Source organism: Apis florea, unplaced genomic scaffold, assembly GCF_048593485.1.
Source record: "Apis florea isolate Af1SG1 unplaced genomic scaffold, ASM4859348v1 contig_2492_pilon, whole genome shotgun sequence".
Lineage (NCBI taxonomy): Eukaryota > Metazoa > Arthropoda > Insecta > Hymenoptera > Apidae > Apis > Apis florea.
The window spans coordinates 521,895-544,525 of NW_028256593.1; the positions used below are offsets into that span (position 1 = coordinate 521,895).

The 22,631-nt window shown below is 31.6% G+C and overlaps 1 protein-coding gene and 1 long non-coding RNA gene across 4 annotated transcripts in view; one reads left to right on the plus strand and one right to left on the minus strand.

Moving 5' to 3' along the window:
* Positions 1-22,631, plus strand: part of LOC100864194 (cell adhesion molecule 2) — a 101,566-nt gene that overhangs the window by 61,571 nt on the left and 17,364 nt on the right. The window lies entirely within an intron of this gene.
* LOC105735601 (uncharacterized) lies at positions 16,299-16,974 on the minus strand. The gene is made up of 2 exons (XR_004225014.2): positions 16,765-16,974; positions 16,299-16,511 (listed from the first exon to the last, which is right to left on the minus strand). It is a non-coding gene; the product is annotated as an uncharacterized LOC105735601 (long non-coding RNA).

Below are 22,631 nucleotides of genomic sequence, written 5' to 3' on the forward strand. Positions count from 1 at the left end.
CTAATTGATATTAAATCCGAGAACAGATTCAAATAGTACATAATTATACGACAGAGAATTTTAATAGTCGATCATTAATCAAATAGATCATCAAATACTCATTGTAATCGCTAATTGTCATTATATATCGTTCAAATCGTTAATCATTAAATATATTAAGTATTGATATATTACATACAAAATTATATATTTCAATAGAAAATAAGTTAAGAAAATTTCATTATAGAAAACAATTCATAAAAAACAATATGAGAATTACTATTTCGAATGAAACATCTAAAGAATATTATCACAAATAGAAAAAATGAAAAAAAAATACCACAATATGGATGATAATAAGTAAAAGTAAATTTATAATGTAAAAAATTTATAATGTAAAAACTTAAAATTATTATTTATGTTATTACAATGAAATAAAAAGAAATTTTTTTAGAAAGTATAAAAAAACTTTCAAAACATATATCAAGTGAAAAATTTAATCCAATTTGTTAAAAATATCATATAAGAAAAAAAAAAAGGAAAAAATTGCACACACAAGACGATACATAACCTCTTGATGTCATCGATAAAATCGATCTAATTGTTCTGTTAAACAAATTTTCTTGAAATTTCACATTTATTTATAAAGATTCTATTCAATAATGATTTATATATTCGAATCAAATTTGCCGTTAATGAGAAAGGAAATCCAGAAAAATGTTATCCATGAAATCGACCTCATTTACTTTCTCTATCGATTATTCGTTGAATGAACGGAACAAAAGGCTAAACAATAGTTCCAACTTGTCCAATCCGTAGAAGCTGCAATAACCGTAAACGTGATTAATTAAAACTGGTGGATTCATCGATGAAAAGACGCGTACACACAATTTCCTAATCCCTTTTTCTCCTATTTAACTTTTCTTAAGGTTAAGGATCGAAAGGAATATAATTCGGTCTTGAAATAACTAAGAAACTCACGCAAAAAAAGAAAATTATCGTTCTATTTCGTATAATACTTCGTTCCTACTATCTACTAATTCCACTGTACACCATAGAGAGCTCGAATTTTTCTTCGAATCTCGGAACTCGTGTTTTCTAATTAACCTGCCATCACGCTTTTTCCCTTCTTTCTTTAACGGAAAACTGATAACATACCTTTGAACCACTATTGGTAGGATCGATTCAACTTTCGTTTTCTGATTGGTTGCCTGCTCCCACTGGAGTCAATTAACAACCTGGTAACTTTTTCATTATTTCAGTAAATTTGGCAAATATAATTAAATGAGAAATTGTGAAGAAATAAGAAAATAAAAAGAAAAATTTAACGATCAATGATTTGTGATAAAGCTCTAATATTTAAATATATCTAAATATATCAATTAAATGCAAAAATTGAAAACAATAAATAAATATATTAAATATTCTATTTTATAAAAAGCTTAAATTGAGGTTATATATGATTTTGAATATATTATTTTATTTATATTAAATAAATTTCAAAAATATAAATATAATACATAAATATAACAATTGAAAGATGAAAAATATTGTTCTTTTTTTTTATTTTTTTGATTTTCTATCTTGGTTAATGTATAATAGAAGAAAAAACTAATATAATAACTAATTTAGAAAGTTGTAGTTTATCAATATATAAGCTAGTAATAAAGCAAACTAAATTACTCTTCTTATAGTTTGCTGAGCTTTAAAAAAGATTTGTATTAATTTTATAAGTGATTAATGCAAAAACTTGGAAGAATTTATGAAGTAGTTGGAGAGTAAAATTATGCATATACATACATGTACTTATTTTATCTTACTGACTCTTCTGCAAGAGAATTTTGAATAAAATTTTGAATAAAATAAATGTATTAATGATCAATCCAATATAATATTGATTTAGAATATAATTTGTAATAATATATAAAATGTTGGAAAGTGAAAAAAATTATTTTTCTCTTATCTCTATTATTTCTCTGATCTTCTGTTTTAAAAAATGTTCCATTATGAATAAAATATAAAAGAGGAAGAAAATTCTATATTTTCCTTTGTAAAGTGAAAATTTAACAAGGATTTGAATATAACTGCTCATATAGGCACAGACAGAATTTTTTAGTATCTTCTCATTCTATTTCTGTGTTCATATTTCATCTAAAATTAACCATCTTTTTACTTCCTTTTTTATATAATTTAAATATAATCATATTTCATCAATAAATTCTAATATTTCTTATAATTTTTTTCAAAAACACTTACAAAAAATACAGATAGTTCTAAGAAGAATTCAAATAATCTAAGTTACATTAAATATTAAACATAGAATACAATAAAGATTTTTTGAAACACATTATAATTATTAAAAATTATGAAATACATAATAATTATTTCCATTAAGTAAAACATCAAGAATCAAAAATGCATCACACTTTTGAGAAGCTTTTTTCAATGATTGGACATGTTTTTATAAGACAAATGAACAAATTTATCTTCATGGCACTTAGTACAATACAGTGGTTCCTATCATACGAGATTTCTACCCTGTAAATGGGTGAACAATCCAACCAGACTGGCGGAGCGGATATTTTCCGCGACAATGACTCGCGAAACGACAAACGCTGTCGATAAAACGAGGCGAGGTACACGTTAATGGCGGGATTATCAGGACGATTTATTAGTATAATTTTAACGGTATTATAACGGTCGAAACGGTTGAGATATATTAATGGAATTAATAATCGGAGAAGTAATATTCATTGGTAGAATCCCATCCCTTGTTAGTCGGATATATATTTGTACAGGTTTTCAGATTAACTGGTTCTGGTAATCTTGAACGTTTCCAGTCCCATAATGCTATTAAATCATGCAAGAAAGCTTTTTCGATATTTTTCACAAATCTGTATTTGTAGCAAATCTGTGAAATTGCTTTATAAGGTTTTTTTTTCTTTTCAGATTTGAAATTTTGTTTTTTGAAAATTGGTTATTCATGAGATTTTGAAAATGAAATTGTTTCTGAAAAAAAAAGTTTTAAATCTTAGTATTGTTAGAATTATATAAAATTCTTTTATATTATTATTATATTATTTTATATTATTATAGTTTTTTTATGTATCAATCATTTTAAATTTTCAAAGATTTTGAAAATAGAATTTTGTTTTTTAATTTTGTGAAAATTAATAATAGTGTTCATATATCTTTTGCAAGATTCTTCTTAAATCAGCTTTAATTATCCAAGTTACTCCATAAACAATGTCCAATATTGGCTAATTGATAATTCATTAACGTCAGCTCCTAATCAGACTGTGTATTGTTGACTTGACGGTGTGTGATTTTTGTTGTCACTGAACAAAGTTATCACGTTTTAAAAATAATTCTTCGTTTAACAGTGTTTAATTTTTCAAAAAATTATTAATATCTTTTCTTTTATAAATAACCTAAATATAAAATATTCTTTTGATATTTTTCATAATTTCTCCATGTTTCTGTAACAAATCTGTAATAATTTAAAAATTTTATTTTTCAAGCATATTCTTTTAAAAAATAGAAAGAAATATTGATTTTTTTCTTTTAATTGCAAAAATAGGTAAATAAGCGTTATTCATCAATAATTAAGAGAGCAGAGAATAGAATAAAGAAAGAACCTGTTTTGATTGTATAGATGGTTAAGATTAAAGATCGAGGAAGATCTTTAAACGAAAGAATGCCGTCTTTGAAAGCCAGGTATATTTCTTGATACCAACATTCATAAGAGACTTCTATATCGCGGTTTGACTTCTCTATTTATGAACTGCTACGGACATAACCTAAAAATGGGGCATCGCTCTTAAGAATTCATGTCATGACTACGTCTTATACATATAAACTTATTGAGGCTGTCTCCAAAACATGGTACCAAACAGAAAGCGTTTTCCTGGAATTTGAGATTTCTAACTATTCTCATAAACAACTATTTTACCCTTTTTTTTACGGACTGTCTAAATATAGTTTTCAAATTACTATGATTAATATACACTCTAAGTGTTTATCAATCATAAAACTATAAGAAATTATTCAAAAATCTTATTTAAAAAACATTAGTTTTGTGTCAGTTAAGATGAAATAATAATATGGTATAATTATATGGTAAAATAAAAATAAATTTTTGTTTTAATATCGAAATAGTTGAAAACGTATATGTCAGTTATTTTTATAAATATTTTATATTTATATATTTCACTTTTAAAAATCTTTTATTTTTTATTTTTTAAAAAATCAGGTAACACATCTAATTAATTTTATTTTGAAATATTTTCCATTCCGAGAAAATTATATTTTCTAAAGGAAAAATAGAGAATAAAAAATTTGTTTTAAAAAAAAATCACATTTTCTTGAAACAAACAAACAATACATAATAAAAGTAAAAAGAAAATTTAAAAAAAAACACAAAAGAATGGTTCGGACTTAAAAATTTGCTGAAACCTGGAAATGGATGATTCTTCACCAGTGAACATTCCGCAAGCTAGTAAATATTTGCTGGCAAAAAACGAGACGGAAGCCAGGATATAAAATAAACGTTTGTTTTAATGCTAATGAGAAGAAGTATAATACCCGGTGATGCATCATCATTGGCCGGACGCGATAACGTCGAGTATCGTTTAGGTATTATTGTAAAATATATTACCAGTGATTTCCAGCTGTATGTTTTTTCCCCATACCATCAGGTGACAGTTAGAGAACATGTATTAAATAAATCAAAAGTATCTCATTGCGAGCTAATGAGAGATGACAAACATTCTGAAAAATTTGTCCGTTTTTAATTTAATATCAAAGAGTGAAAGATAATATATTGGATGCATGTATCTGTAAAAATTAAATATCCTTCATTAAAAATAAAGAAATAATTTAAAGATATTGGATGAATTTAACAATATTCAATAAAATTATTAAATATAATTAAATAAAAAAAAAGAGAGAAAAAAATAAACATTAAGTACTTCTTTTAGAAGAAAAATACTTATTTGCTTGCTCTGACAATTTTCTCACAATACTTTGATCACTTAGTGATTCATGATAGATTCTCTTAATCATATCATTTTTTTTAATTTTTGATATACCAAAAGGTTTTTCAAAGACTTCACTTGATTCCCTTTAATATATATAAAATATTATATATTATAATAATATGCGTGATTATGGGTTATAGTTTCAATTCAGTTTCCAATTTTAATTATAATCTTTTGAAATAACAAAATTGTTAATTGTAATTATAGATCATGCTATATAATAAGATTTATATTATAATCTATATTTCAAACTTGATACGATTCTTGAATAATCAATTTATGAATCTGCTATCTCATTATGAATATTCTAATATATAAATACAAAAATATTCTAAATATTATTTATTCACGAAGATATGCTAGATAGGTTAGGTCTTTTTTTTTTCCATTGTTTTTCTGCTTTTCTTCTTTTCACTAGACACATGTTTTTAAACGATCTCTCACCATTATTTTCCTATCTCATCGAAGTCCTTAATTATTTTCCGGGATTTGGAAAAAGCATAGGGCGCTATCTATTATCCCGCGAACAATAACTCCGTCATCGACGAAGTGACACCGTTTTGTGGACATTGTTGAATGAATTATGTACGCCGCTCGAAACAATTGAGATTACGTGGAATCAGACGCCGAAGCAAATTGCATTCGCTATGCCTGAGAAATTTGTGTTCATCGTTGTAGAATCGTCTCACGCGACAAGTTTTCGATCCAGATCAGTGGTTTCATCGTTTCGTGCAAAATAAAAAAGCAGCTATATTGGATGATGGTATAGAATTCACATAACCTATATTTAGCTAATGTTGAAGTTAGTTTTGAAGTATCAAAAATTTGATACCATATACTTATATTTTCTGATACTTATATATCTTCTATTATATAACTAGTAGAAATTAAAAACATATACAAAAACAAAAGAAAACTTATATAATATAAAATATAATCTAAATATTATCTAAATTCTTCTTTAACATTCACCTTAAAACTTTCTTCTAGTATTTCTTGTTGTTGTTTTATAAGAATTTAATTTAAATCTAATTCAAATCTAACTCAATTCAAGCCCAAGCTAAATTTAAATTTAAATAAAATTCATAAATATGAACAATTTTTAAAAAAAATATTGTATTCTTTGATTAAAATTGACACAAAGTACAAAAGCATCGAATACCATCAGTCAATATATTCATCAAATATATTTATCGATTCAAAATTAATTTTAATTCCAAATAAATTTATCTTTACAATGTGCAATAAATATTTAATCTTATCGTGATTTCAAGAATAATAATAGAAGTGCCAAAAAGTACAAGGAAAATATTTAACCTCAATAAAAACCATGGAACATTAATATTCAGGTAAGTCTAACGACAAACCATATATCTCGTTTTCAAGAATATCGTGCAAAATATTTTCATTATAAAGAGAAAGCGAGGAGATATAATTCGGAAAAAAGGAAAAAGAAAAAGAATACTTAGTTCCGTTTAAAACTACTAGAACTTACGACGACCGTGCGCCTAACCTACAAACCGGCTGCTATTGTTTTTCCGCCGATGCGATTACCGTTCATTAGCGGGGCTATCGTGTACGGAACGAGAGCAATTATTGTCATTGGGGAGAACGCGTGTTTCGCCTGTGAACGTTCCTTTGTCCCTGGAACGATTTATCCCGAGGCAGTGTGCGCGCGAGCGCGGACGACGTTCGCTTTTTAAATACGGTTCCGCCTTTTTGTCTCGTTTTCTACAAATATCGAAATACCTGGCCGTAGCGAGATTCGCCCTCCATCGAACGTTTTCTCCCTTTTTCCCCGACCGACCATTGAAACCTTTAGAAATACCTTCCTTCTTTGTCAGGATTGCAATATCCCCACCCCCACCTAAATCGACGTTCTCCGCTTTTTCTCCCACCCTCCGACTACCAATTCTACCGTTCTTTTCGACGTAGTACCCGCGAATGCATCGAACGTTTTTCTGCACTCGTGAGCCGGAATCGCGGGAACGAGGCGGAAAAGACCGGGCTTGTTGTCAGCTAATGGATCGATGAAGAATCAAAGAGACCCAGTTTTTCACTATTCACTTTATTGGTTGAATATTACTGTCTGGAAACACTGGCCGTGTCTTAATGGTTTGTCATGAATGTTTTGAGAGAATGTACTATTCCGAGATGAGAAAATTGTCAGTACTGCAGAAAAACGAGAGATATAATAGGTGAAAAAACGGTATATGGTATGATTGTAAATTAATAAGTTCTTATAATTCTTCCAAGATTCTTTCAAGAAATTGAATAGGATTTATTATTATACGATGTAATGTACTTTTTATATTATTGAAATTGACAGATATCAGAATTATCAAAAATGTAAATATTTCTTTATAGATATAGATCATTATAATTTTTTACATGTATTATAACATGTTATAAGTATTTGATATATTTGTATTTTTCATATTAGTGTTATATTTTTTTCTATGGAAGATAAAAAAAATCTAAAAAATTTAACATGAATCTATCTTTGAATTAAATAGTGAGAGTTGATCTGATATATTTAAAATAAAAAATAAGTCTTAAAAATCATTTAAAAATGATCAATTAACATCAATTTTTTTGTAAATTGTATTTATATTTACATTATAAAGTCTAGAATAATAGACATGTTGATAAATTCTTGATCATGATATATATATATACTATTGAGTTTGGATATTTTTTTCGTGACTAATGAAGAAAACTACGTTCTTTTCATTGATTTCGTGGAACCTATATAACTCTAATTTAACACATGAAAGAGGTTAGGTTGCTAAAAGTACCGCCCAAATCGAAGTCGGTCAGTGATTTGCTGATCGTGCTATTCCGAAAAGTTTTCAATCAAGTTTGATTCCATAGAATTTCTAAAGATAATCCAATAAACTTCAATAACTTTATTCACAATATTAATTTGGCGTGCGACCAGCATGTATAAACTTTTCAATAGATAGGCATGCATGTTCAAAATAATTTTAACTGGTGAACATTGTCAAAATAACATCATATATATTAGTGAACATTGACCTAATATTTCGTGTTCTATATTTACTTTTATTTTATAAATTTGATATTTTTATTTATATTAATATATCGACATTTTTTAAACAAATTCTTTATATAATTTGTGATATAATTTAATATAATTTGTCGTTTCTCCAGCTACCGAATATAGAATTTTATTATTGAATATCCATACTTTATCGTTAGATTTACTTTATATCCCAATCCGTATTAACAGTATTGCAATCTGAATATTTTTGTCTTATTTCTCCCCCTTAATAAATGAAAACTGTTGCAAAATGTATTAGATTCAATTTACTTCATTTGCATCTTTGCATATTTTTATCCAAGTTTCATTTGTGCAACGGTAATAGCAATGGTATAAATTTACATAAATAATCATCAGTATAATTATCAGTTTTATCAAACGCAATCAACGCCCCGAAATATTCAGTGTTCACGCGTTAATCATAGTTCGTCGTTGGGCCTATCGATTACTATGCATCGAGACACCGTGCACTTATCCTACCACATTAACGTTGTCTCCCTCTAATGATTATCAATGGAAAATTATGTTTCGTAATTACCTAACCTCTACCTCCACGAGGTAGCTGGTAAATGATGAGATAACGGCGCGGGGAATTTTCATTATTATATAGTGGAAATGATCTTGGTTTTATCGTGTTCAGAACCGCTGTTCGAGTTTGATTGTTTTTCTTCACGCCATTGTGAGGGAGAATTGTTGAGACTTAACGTAGAAAACAGGGGCCCAAAGATGGTTGCCGGGATAAAGTTAAGCGAGCTTCGTAGATACGAGAGTAGGGATCTCTTAATTTCATCTGGAAACTTCATCAAACTCCATCTTGGACACTGATGCTTCTTATGAAGGGAAAGGGTAACCAGTGTTGTCAATAACTTGATGTCTTTTCATAATCTTGTAACTAAGAACATCATGTCTGTCTAAGGGAATTTTCTCTCTCCGTGATATGGATTAATATCGACATTTTTTTGACCATATATTTTTATCCTTTATGAGATTATCTCGAAGTTAAATCGTCACGTTCCTCGAATCTTTATCAAAATTCTTTTTTTCGTGATATTATCATAATATACGAAGTTAAAAACAAATTAAGATTATCAAAGAAAAAAAAAACAAAGAAAAACTATCGAACAATAATTATTTAGTACGAAAACATCGAGTAAGTGGCGCACCTGTAGCACAGAAAGAATCGAAATATTGAGAATCAGTGATTCTCAATCGAATTCTCGTTCAGATAATGCGTTCCGATGTAACAGGTTGACTCGATTGATCACTTCGCAATAGTATAGAAATATTGTTTTCACGAGAGGTATGTATCTCGATGTATGTTCTAATGAAAGGTGGCCACTTTTATCGAGCCAATAGTGTTTTCGCGTGGCAGGAAGCTATTTGTCGCTACGGGTCTGGATACTGGCGTGACCAGGGCCGAAAATTCGTGTGGTTGAAGGGTCTCGAGCACACGAGTGTAGCCAATAACTCTTTCTCCGTCGACGAATTTCCCTTTTCTACTTAAAAAAGAAAAAAAAAAACAGCCACGTCCAAAGCATAATTCGTATCGCGAGAGCTTTCATTTTTTTTCCCTCTCCTTTTTCTTTCTCTCTCTCTCTCTCTCTCTCTCTCTCTCTCTCTCTCTCTCTCTCTCTCTCTCTCTCTCTCTCTCTCTCTCTCGATAATTCAAATAGTGAGTGTGCGCGCACCGATTAGCCGGGTCACGTGAATCCAACCGCGAAAATCCCTAGGGAAAATCATTTTCTTCCCATGATCCAAGTTTCTCTTGGGTATATTGGCCAAGGTGTATCAGATCTGTCGTATATCTTCCAGAAAGATATTACTACGCTGTTACTTTTCTCGCGCGTACCTCGTATCCTCTTAAAGCGTGAATAACCAAAGAAACGAGGGAAATCCATTTTTCTTCCTTTACATTTGTGGAATATTTTTACTGTTGGATATTTTTTCCGTTTATTTTTAGGAGTTTAATACGAAGAGATGGTGATAATTCTCTTGCGTTTTTTGGATTATTTCCAATTCTATTATTGTTTTTTCTTATCGTATAAATAAATAATTTTTTACTGTCGTTCTTTCCATTTCTCTTCTTCCATTTCAACTTTAATTCAATAAATAATATTGTATTAAATAAATAACGGATAATTTGCCTTTTTGTTTTTATTTAAATATTTTTATTCCATTTATTATTCCATCATTGAAAAAATATTTTGCTGTTAAGCACGTGTAATTCTTATTTTATCTTTATTTAAATATTTTTATTCTACATGTATATCCGTATATACTTCGATCACCAGGGCTAAAGTGTTATACATTGATGGATTTTGCACGATAGATTTAGGATACTCGATGCATGCCCCGCTTATCACCGCTTTTCGCCTCCGCATTTCCCGAACATTTACTTTCAATGCTTCCGCTACTTATCGGAAAATATTACACGACAAAAGATGAACACGCTTCTTTTATCCTTTAATTTCCTCCTCATCCTGGTTCCTGTCATGTTCATCACCTTGTACGATTTTTTTTCTTTTTTTTTTTTTTTTTTTGTTTTAAATCCCGTTTTCATTACGTTACAAAATTTCTATCTCTCGAAAATTCCGAAAAATTTTCCTTCCCCGAATACGAAAAATAACATACGTAACAACGATTGAACATTTAAATTGAATACGATGCAGAATCTTTGTTAACAAAGCTGTACAATGTGGTTTACGCGAGATTGAGTTTCCTCGAAGGAAAAATCAGAAGAGAAAGAAGATCTGGAATAACAAAGGGGCAGTATAGAGGGAGCAAGCATGTTTTTCCTATAACAGTACTCTCTTTCTCTCTCTCTCTCTCTCTCTCTCTCTCTCTCTCTCTCTCTCTCTCTCTCTACGTTTTCGCGTGAATCCCTACAATAACATCGGAGACCAAGTAATAACACCAGTTTCACCTGAGATGCGAGGCAAATATAGCGTAGGGAGTTTCATCCTCGACCCAGAAGGAACTTTGTTTAATCGTTGTACCAATGAAATTACACTTTTCGATCGTTGTCGCTTAATTGATTCATTAAACCTCAACCGGTATCGTCGGATTACAGGTACCTAACCAATTGGATTAAATTTTAATTACGGCACTTCGTTTCAAGGTATTTGATTTCAATTTCCCGCACTTCTTGTATTTTACAGGATAGAAACCTAATTGGGGGAAAATTTTAAGGATACAGAACTTTCACAATCTCCAGAATTCTCTATTAGAACGTTATAATCAACCAACGAAAACTTTCGAACGAATTGGATGGGATAAAAGAAAATCCCTAGAATACCACTAGATTGGTAAAAATACATACGTAAAATTTACTTAATTAGAAAAATATTTCTAAAGGAAGAATAGGAGTCTAATTATAAAGATTTATTTATCTTAATCTTAAAATTCGCTGAAACTAATTACAGGAAATATCAAAATGATGATAATTTTTCTTTTTAAAATTCGTTTTAAAATATTTCTTTTAAAATACATTCGCGATGCGCCCGGCGATACATCCGAGAACAGGAAGCGGTCTACATGTCATTTTCCAATCGGCCTGGGAAAAGTAACGTGCGAATCGTCCTGTAGGAGGCACGATGAAAGGTGGGAACGCGGTTTTCCATCTAGCGAGAAGGGTCTTTGTAACGCGTTGAAACACGGCTTATCGACGCCCACGAGGATTGGTGTTTCCGCCTGTATTCCTGGTACGACTGTGGAACAACACAAACCGGATACAGAGGGTGTGCGTGACAGCGGCAAAAAGGAGAGATAAAAAATTCTCGAGACGCGCAAAGGGACAAGTATTATTCGCCCGTCGTACGCGAATCGCCACGCGAATTCTTGAATGCGCGACGTGCGTGCGCATTCGATCACGATACACACCGGTGGCAGCTGCTGCTTCTGCGATGCAAATTCCCCCTAATTGCAGATCGCAGTTCGCCGATAACGCGTTTACGGAAAGCTAATAAATTTCTCTAATAACAGGTCGCGACAGGAATTTATAATGAAGAAATTTACGTGGCCGGTTACTTCGAGTGCGCGATCGCCATTTTCCCTTTTCGAGTTTGATCTTGGAGGAGGTATCTCTGTGGGAGGAGCTGGCCGATATATTAGGTTAAGTTTGCTTTAAATGATTAACATCGTGGGACTGGTAGATTAGGAGGGCCGAAAGTTAGGTTAGGTTCAAGTTCGTCCATATCAATTCTATGAAAATTTTAAAAGGTTGGCCACCTGCTGTGACACGAATTAGTATGATACAAGTTTTCACAAGTGATAAGTGTGATAAGTGTATGGGACTTTGAATAGTATTCGATTTAATATAATTTGAATTACTATATTTATGTTGATCTTTACATAGATTACGGTTATAACGTGAAATATTAAATAACGGAAGTTTTTGACGCGTAAGTGTGTGGGCTAACCTCAAAAAATAACGGGACTAGAAAGAAAGTAGATGGTTTCAAGATAAAGGAAACAATTACTATTTGGATATGGATGAAAGTTGGAACGTCTACATTGGCCTTGTCATTTGAATCGATCGTTGTTCTCCGACGTTACTCTCTGAAGCCATCGCGTGGAAGCTATCTTAAAGGTTTGTCCTCGCATAAATACATCTTGCTCTTCCCTTTGTCTGGCCCGCGGCTCTGGGGAAAAGGCGGAACGTGAGAGATACGTGGTTGAAACAGAGAGAAGAGCCGATCCGTCGGCGATGTCGTCGTCGTTGTCTGTACGCACATTTACACGGAAGCCAATATTTGCACGGCAGAGTTGGCATCAGTTTCCTTTGGTCAGACAGACTCTCGATGCGGCGTCGTATTTATCGTGCAAACTAACGACGATCGCACCGAACTTCGATATCAAAGCGACGCTGTCAGACAGTAAACGACGAACTACTTGATCCGGATAAATAAAACGAAGATAGCTGAGAAAGATACACCTACGGTTTGACGATTGATCGGACACAAATTTCTCACTTGATCACTGGTTTCAGATTTCCCTTGAAAAGCCTCGAACTGTTTCTGTTCAAACAACGACTTTAATTCTGTACTTCAATGGAAAAAAGAAAATTCTATTTTTCTTTAGAAATTAAACTTGTTTGAAGTACATTTTAAAAAATTTTGAATTTTTTAAAATGTTTTTTTTATAAGATAGCGAATAATTGTCTTAACTGTCAGAATTTGTTGGCTCGAAAATTATATGCTCGCAAAGTTTCATCATTGTCTTTTTACATCTTTGGATAACATGATAGAAATGGGCGCCAAATTCAAATTTTGTTTCCAGTAAAGTGAAACGTTAACTCGTTTTTAGAAATGGAGTAAATTTTAAAATTTTACAGTTTGAATGTTAATTATGAAAAATTATATGGAAGAGAATAACTATTTATTTCTTTAAGTACATTGAATATTATGAAGTTATATTAGATTATTTTATTTAGGTTTAGATGTTAATTATGAAAAATGTTAAGATATGTTCCTAAGCTCTGAAGATAATCTAACTTGTCCTATGCTTTCATTTAAAAGCCAGTCTACGAGCTCATCTCGGTTAAACGCCGCGCCCTAGTGATTAATCATCTTATGATCGCGATATTCTTTGGTCTAATGCGCCAGTAGATGCCGTGTGGCAGCACTGTTTACACAGGCTTTTTATCCGATAAATCGAGAGATCTTCAGCTATTTTCCACTGCAATTTTATCAGTCGGTAATGCAGTCGTTATTAACTTTCGACAAAGATCTTACCGATGTGGCAAATCACCGGCTTAAACTCGATGAAAGATGCGTTCGCAGAGTGTGAAAGACAGAAATCTAGTGTTTTTTGTGATCATCGTTTGCACGCAGGCAGGCCTGCCTTTGACAGGCTGTAAGAGCACCGTATAATAAAGGTGCTCCCCTTTTTTTTTTTTTTACTACGTGTCATAGTTTAAAAAATAAGAAAATTAAATTAAAATATAATTTAAAATATTCTCATCGATTGTTACAATTTTTAATCACAAAATATGTTATATGAAAAATATGGCATCTTTTTTGACAATAAAAATAAAAAAAAACGTTAAATAAAAACTTTTTGTGTAAAGATTTTCATCTATTGTTGGCTTATGTTATAAATTCTTGTTTGTTATTTTTATAAACATATATATATATATTTTTAATATTAATTTAAGAAATATAATAAATATAAGGATAATTTTCAAATTTATGCAAAGTACTGGCATGTTGACGTGTTTCCAGTTAATAACCATTAATTTACTTGCTAAAATCACGCATACGTGAGAGAGGCACGCGTGTATTAATAGAAAAATGGGAAAAAATGGAAAATAAAAAATGAATTGCGAAGTTATAAAATTTATGCGATTAATCTTCACAATTTAAAATATATATATATATATATTAAAATTTTTAAATTTTCTTCCTTTTTTAAATTGGAGAGAATTTTCAAGCCGGGTGAAGACGTGTTCCATCGATGGATGAACGAGCCGAGTTCGTTGATCATTATTGAATTAAATTGTCTGGAAAATTTTTGAGATATTCTAGCCCCTTAAATAAACGAAGTTCCGAAACTTTCCCGGAAAGTTCCAGCGCGATGGAGCGGCGGACTTCAGGCGTTTCAGATTATTTAAGACGAGGCCATCCCGGCTGGGTTATCTGTCGCGAATAAATCCGTTCGTTTGCTTATTTACACTGGATTACTCTCGTTTCCTGCAACTACGGAATGTGCAACTTGCTATAACTTCTCAGATACTTTCTCAGATTTTTCGAGGATTCCTTACCTATTTTTATCCATCTCGAATGGACACGAAAAAACTTAATTTTCCATTTATTTAAAAGCATAAACTATATATAAATGAGTATAATTAAATAATTAAATAATTAAATAAAAAGTAAAATATGGATCAAGTTCACAGTCAATAATAAGCAATTATCCTATTCATATCAATTCTACTGCATAAAACAAAAAAACATCGCGTAATCAGATAGATTCGTTAGAAATAAATATTCTTTTAACTCGACTTAATATAATTTTGGAAGAATTTCTTATCAATTTTCATTCAAAAAAGCGAGAGAAAGATAGAGAAAAAAGAACATTTATTTTATAGTTCAGTCAATAGTTGGCAGCACTGTTCGCACTAGGCCCGCAATTGTATAGAATAAAAAGGACTATGTGATCATATAGATTCGTTAAAGGAGTTAAATTGACGGAACAAGAAGAAGAATGGAAGCTTCTGATTACTCGTTCCTGCGTGATTAATTAACGACTACACTCAATCTTGTCTATTTGTCGTCACTGCATCACTAGTTTCTTTCTCTGGCTAAATTCGATCGATCGAAAAAATTCCAACAAAAACGCGCACGATCGTAAAACGCGCGTGTGAAACAAAACGTCGAACGATTGGTCCTGTAAAAACGGTTCTAGTCGTACGCGCGATCATTGTAAATCCTTCAAAAAATTCCTCTTGATAAACCGTATAAAAAATTTTATAACGTATTCATATATCGTATATGGAGAAACATGAATGGTTAAACAAAATATCATTGAATATGTTAAAATAAATGAATCGAATACGAATGTATATATTTGTATTAATTATTATGGATTAAAATATTTCAATTATTCACACACGATGAAACCACCATGAAATTTATTAATCAGATTAATTAGAATAATACCTAGAATTATCAAGAAATCCAATAGAAAAATTTTTAAGATTCTTCAAATTAACTATTTTTATTGATCTCCATGTTAATTTAAGAAAATATAACAGGTAAAAATGACTGATTATTTCTCATATGATAATACTAATATATACTATAGAATACTATAATAATAATATAATATTTATGATAAGAATAGAAAATAAATTTTAATAAAAAAATGACTATAAATCAATTTAATGTTATCCAACAGAAGACGAATTTACATGAAGTCAACTATATCATGCGATATTTCATAGTTCTGATTCTTTTTAAATGCATTGTTACAATGAACACAAGTTTACAATAGAATATCGGTGAGAGAATAGGGAGAAGAATACAAAGGAAGGCACAAAGTCACATTGACGAAACATATACGCATTATGACTGCCGCACAACCGATGAGTATTCAGTTTCAAACTATCTGCATTACTTTACTAACTTTTTTGCCAACATGAATTATATGAAATAGGAAAGAAAACTATGAAAAGAGATGGAAATTTGATTCGTTGTTTTTCGTAGATCCAATGCAAATTCATAGAAATAGACACGTTTATTGCCTAAAAATACCACGCTAACAAATTAGATCTTCTAGCAACGCGACACTAAATTACACAAAGCAAATAGATAAGATCTTTTGCTCTTGTACTGCTGCGAGTGCCATCTTTACATCTCTGCATAGAACTTCAAAGAGAACCTCAAATCCAATACTCAAAAATTCCAATGAAATTTGCATCTTTGATGAATCTGAAATGAATATATAATATAATAGTAATAACTATATATATCAGATAAATAATTATAAATCCATGTAAAATTTAAAAAATTTTAAGCATACTGTTTAAACCATACAAATTTGTTAAACATCACAAATTTTACTCGTTAATTATATATTGATTAACTATTCGTCATGGTTGTAATTAATTTACTATTTTTTCACAGATAGATGTAAGTATTTATAATTAAAATTTTATTGACATCCATTAATGTCAAACCTAACCTCAACTTTGTTATAAACTAAACCTGTCATTCCATTCCCGCATATACAGACGAATGATGGATCGAACTTTAGTTACAATCGTGTCATTTGCAAGCGTGCAGGCTAACGCGATGCCACTTTGTTCACTCAGCGAAAGGCACTATCTACGCAAACATGGTAATCAGGGGAGTCACTCAAACGGCAGTAAAGATAACCGATCTTCAGTGACTCTATATTACCATGCCACCACTGGTAAAATAGTTTCCACGTGAATGTAATTAGTTATAGAAGCTAATTACCTCGATGTTACACATTCGTGCGATGCGACGTTGGTTTTCAAATGGAATTGGCCACACCTACCAAAGAAAACCTTAATATCATCAAAATGGATTGTATATATATCTAACCGTATAATTTCTCCGAGTAGGGATGGGTTACTACACATATCAGTCAAGCCGAAATTAAACCCCTTGAAGCGGTTCTCGTGAGTTCATTGAACATGTGAGGCGTAACATTGTTGGGGTAGGTTCTGTTTTCAAGATTTCACGATCCACTTTGAGACAGTGAAGAGACGTGCACTATTTCTTCACGAGTTGAATAAGAGAAACGGTGTTGTGTATTGTAAGATTAGTAAGTTAGTAATCGAATAGTAAGCAAAACACGAATGTTATTCGAATATTGATGAATTTTACCATTTTGTTGAATTTTAGAAATTATTCAAAAAAAAAAAAAAATGAAACTAAAGGAAGTGAAAAAAACTATATCATTAAAGTTACGAAAAAATTATATAACAAAACTTGCGTAACAGAATCATTGTTGTACAAAATTAATCCGAATATAAATAATCCAAGGAAGGTAATCTCATTTTAACCTCATCAAGATATATCTTTTAATCCGAAAATAGAAAAGAAAATCGTAATTAAAAAGGAAATCTCATCAAAGGCTTCGTTGTCGAAGCTGCTGGACCGATGACTGAGGATCACCCAGGATCGATGTAGCGCGAACAGGCATCCAGGATCAAACAGACGGTATAATGGAATAGAATCTCTTTTGTTTTTCCTCGATCCATTTGCGGGCGTCCAACCGGAAAAGCTTTGCAGTTTGCCAGTAGAATCCGGTTTAATTACCGATCCGATTGCGGCAGCTACGTTAGATCTCATCGTCGTTGTTGCGACGTGCCAACTTCGTTGCTTCGGACCTCGTGTGTATGTGTGTATACGTGTATGGATGGTTTGAACGTGGTGAGTGAAAAAAGTCGATGGAGCGCCACCGAGCGGATTAAACGGGAGTGTAAGAGTGGAAAGAGGAGAGGCAGGTGGAAAGGAAACGAGCCACTGTAAATAGATACGTGTGCCAGGAACGTGGAGAGGTATTCTTCCCCGTTGACGAGGAATCGAACCTCGATCGCGGCGAGACGGCGGGAGGGTGTGAGAACGAACGAGTTCCTGCGGTTGATTTTAGGTTCCTGTTCTCGAATGAATGATATTTCAGCGATAGTTGGCAATCTAGCGGATCCTTTTTACGAAATCTTTTTCACGATATTCTTTGTTAACTTCTTTGGAAGTGGATCAATAACAGAGTGGTTCATCTCTTGATATCGTTATTGTTTAATGAGTTAGTAAATAATGATGCGTTGTAAGGTGAGTTTGTAAGGAAAAAATTGTAGATTTATTGGTGTCACTTTAATCACTTTTATTCGATTCTTTTAAAGAAAATCTATTTTTTCGTTTTGATACTCTTATAGAATATGATAATATTATAAAAATTATTCAATTTATGAAAAAGAATACGTCGAATATTATTCTTTTAATATGTGTCGTTAAATAAGATGCTTTGTGCAATGAAGTTGTATTTGTAGGTTAGGTTTTACCAGTCTGCCATTATAGGATCCTAATTCGATTTATGGATAGCTGGGAGAGGAAGGAAGGAAATTCCGGCCGTGGAACGATAAGTTTTGGCGGATGCAATGTATCCGGTGATTTAGCATTGTGGCGGCCGTGTATCGTCAATGGGCGCACGCAGGTAGAACGACACATAACGCCAGTTCTTCCGTCCTTGTCTTTATCGATTTCCGATTGATCCTCATTATCGACTCTTCCTCGGCTGCGCCCCTTCCTTTTAAAAAATCCTCCTCTTCCTTTTCTCCTAACGACCTTATCAACGACATTCTTATTCAAATTTAATCCTTTTTGGAGGTTATCCTTGGATTCTGCTTTGAAGTTGACTTAATACACCGATCCTTTAAAGAACTATTCGATTATCTCGAACGCCCGAGAATGTTGGATTGCCAATAGATTTTGCTCGCGACTGCATAAAGTGAGTGATCGTGAGTATATTTTTTGTAAAATGACACGACAGGATTGTATACAAAAAGAAAAGGTATGTAGGAACTTTGAAAGTTTTTCCCTAGATAATAAAATATACGATAATAAAATGATATTTTATTGTATTTATTTATTTTTCTCGGACATGAGAAAAAACGATATTTAATAAAACATTTTAAAACGTTATAGATATCAAGATTATCAAGAAATTAATTATCTAAAAACCAAATTTTCCCTAGTCACATATATTTTCCTAGATATATAGACACGATATAAGATCTTTTTGTCGAATGTTGTCTGACTGGATTTTTACCACGACACGTCACGTTTTTATCGGCAAACTTAAGACGCGTATCGTTCTGCCGTTTCGATAATACGCTTTCACCAGTATTAAGTTAAAGCCACCAGAATCTTCGAGCGTCTCGTCCGTTTTCCGACGCCGCGTAATCTTGGGATATCTTAAGATATTCCGAGCGTCTTTCGAGGCATGAATGCGTAATACCCAGGGAAAGCGCAATTAGAGGGGAAACGCTGTGAATAAATAAAAACGGGGTAGCGAGATTCTCGCATAGCATGGCCGCCTGGGGGAATTTTTATCGAGAAACTTTTGTTATGATAAACCGGGTGCACCAGAAGAGAATGGCGCCGACCGGAGGGGAGATGGAATCGGCGAATTGTCCGACAAAAGTATCCACAAGTGCGTCTTCTTTTTCAACTCTAAAAAAAATTGAGTTCATTCATTCCGAGAATAGATATGATGTTTCTTTTCTCTCTCTCTCTCTCTCTCTCTCTCTCTCTCTCTCTCTCTCCCCCTCCTATTGCTATAAAAAATTATTCGAAATCCTTTCTGTAGACTTACGTCTTTAGGTTATGGCCTAGTTTTCCATCATAAAAAAATATTCTGGCGAGATTGAATAGTGTTTCGGTGAATAATTCAGACTTATTTAGGTTAAGATATATAATAGGATGTCTACAAATTAGGTCAGATTCTTTTTCTATTACAATAACAACTTATTTCGCCGATATAAAAAAGGGAATAGAAACTCGATAATCGATTGGAATTACGTTATCGTAAATTATAATCGATCATTCCATAATAGAATCAAACGAAGGTATCGATATGTGTAGTACGTACGTCGATAAGAATGCTCGGTCGGTAATCTCGTCTAGTAACTATTTCCATCGTTCGATATCGATCCAGAAGGATTCACCTTTAACTTCGTCCATTAGATCTGACGGATCAAAGATTCGTTAGAAATTCGCCGGAAGTCGAATTCCTGGCCCGTGGTCGGACGATTACCCGGGGATTGAAGTTTTTCGCAAAGCTGGTCGACGAATTAATCCCCCGAAGGGAACGCGTCACGGTTTAATTCTTCAGAGGGGGATTTAAAGTGGCGCGGGGGCCAATCGAGACACGCGATTAAGAGTTAACAACAGGCAAAGAGCCGAACAATTGGGCCGGCGGATACGGAAGGCAGAAGATTTAAACGTCTGCTTAAAGGATCAGCCGATAAGATGGTCTCGCAGCCAAGTTTCATTTGACATTTAAATCGAACCATACTCGAACGATCCTTAACCTCTTTCGCTTTTGTACCCTTCGAATCAGAAGCGTTCTTTGGTGTACAGGGCGAACAGAAGCAGATACAGAATACGTAATATTGTTCTTTCAGAAATTTTTATACGATTCTTTGAATTTTATTTAATATTTTGTAGAATTGGAAGGTATTTTAAATTTTTTAAGTGTTATAGAAACATTTTGTTAATAATTGAGAACTCTTCAGTTGTACAAAGTGATTAAAAAGTGATATGTTATGTAACGTAATGATATTTACTATTATTTGAGAGAAACTGAGATAATTACTTTTACTTACTGTACTTTTTTTTTTTTAATTTTGATTCAAGAGTTATTGTGAACAAATATCGTTGATTGTATGAAATTCTTTTGCGAATAACTTAACCTTAATATCCATTGATCATAGTATATGTATATATAATCTACTTGAATAAAGATCGCCTTTTGCAAAGATTTAAGATAGCGTTTACAAAGACTTCTAGATGGATGACAATATATTTATATAAATTATTTAAGAAAAGAAAAAATTATCATTTCCTGATCTTGGCAAATTTATCCTTTTAAGAGATTAAACATGCAAATTATTTCATTGCTTTTAAATTTATCCATTCTTTCCATTTTAAATTCAAATATTTTTTAAATTACGATAATATTTTGAAAAAATGTTATCTCTGTTCACGTAAATTTACAAAAACATACAAAACAATGGATTACTTTTTAATCAAGTTAATATTACCGTGATCTATAAATAAAAAAATTTTAATTTTATTAGAATGACGTCAAATTTAGAACAAAGTTTATAACGAAGAAGCGCAAATTATCGTATTAGTTCGAAACAATCTTTTCAATTTTACGAAAGTATATAATTGAAATTCTATAAACGATGTATTTTCCAGAAATTTATTGGTAAATTTTGTACAATTACGTTTTGTACGTATTGTTTGATAAAGAAATAAAAGAGTAATTAACTCGAATATCTCTTTCGTTCTAGCGCTGTTCGGCCGGAAAGCAATTTCAATCTGAATTTCTGAGATCTTCGATACATTTGAAAACTAAGGTTGTGGAGGCTTGACACAGATCGTTGGAAAATATTATTTTAATAGAGGTGTACGGAAGTTGGTTGCGTTACGCGAAATCAAGTATCGTGCTTTGCTCTCTGAAACTAATTACATAGTTAAAGAGTTAATTATTGCAGTAGAACGGTGCCGCGGAATGCGGAATCGTCGCAGTGTGATCTACTGTTGGTCACGAAAGTATTCTGGCAATCTGAGTATTTTCTATTTAATTCTTCACATATTCTTTTCCATTAAATTATTCGTATTCTAAAATACGAAGAAAATGTTAATAAAATTATTTTATTTTATTTGTTAAGTTATTTTTCTTTATACGTGTATTTATTTACATATTATAAAAACAAAAATGGAATTACTTAGAAAACTTTGAATTATTTCATTATTTCTTTTATCGGTAATGCACATATAATTCTGTATATACATTAAGCTAATTAGTTATATTTAATTAGTTTAATATTGAATGTATTTATTGGGATCAGATATAGTACGGTAACTGGTTACATTATTTATTAAAAAAATGTATGAGATATATTTATCGAAGATCGATTCCTGTCACCGAGACAACGAAAGAAGTTGAAATGTATTTTTCAAGTGCATTCGAGCGATTTAATTTTGCACTAGAAGCGCCTGTACATAGGCAACCGGTTTAACGTCAGCGTACGCATTTGACCGTGCAACAGGGAAACGTTCAGTGACATTTATTTAGAAAGCTTTCTCTTGAAAAAAAAAAAAAAAAAAAAAAACGAACTATTAAGCAAATTAATAAAAAGAAAATATTATAATATTTTATATACTTTATCAAGGTAAAATTTTCTTTGATATTTGATTAATTAGAGAAATTAATTACGAAATTAATGAAAAGAAAGAATTATTTTCATTATTTATTGTACACAGTGTAAAAAAAATTCTAGCATGAAA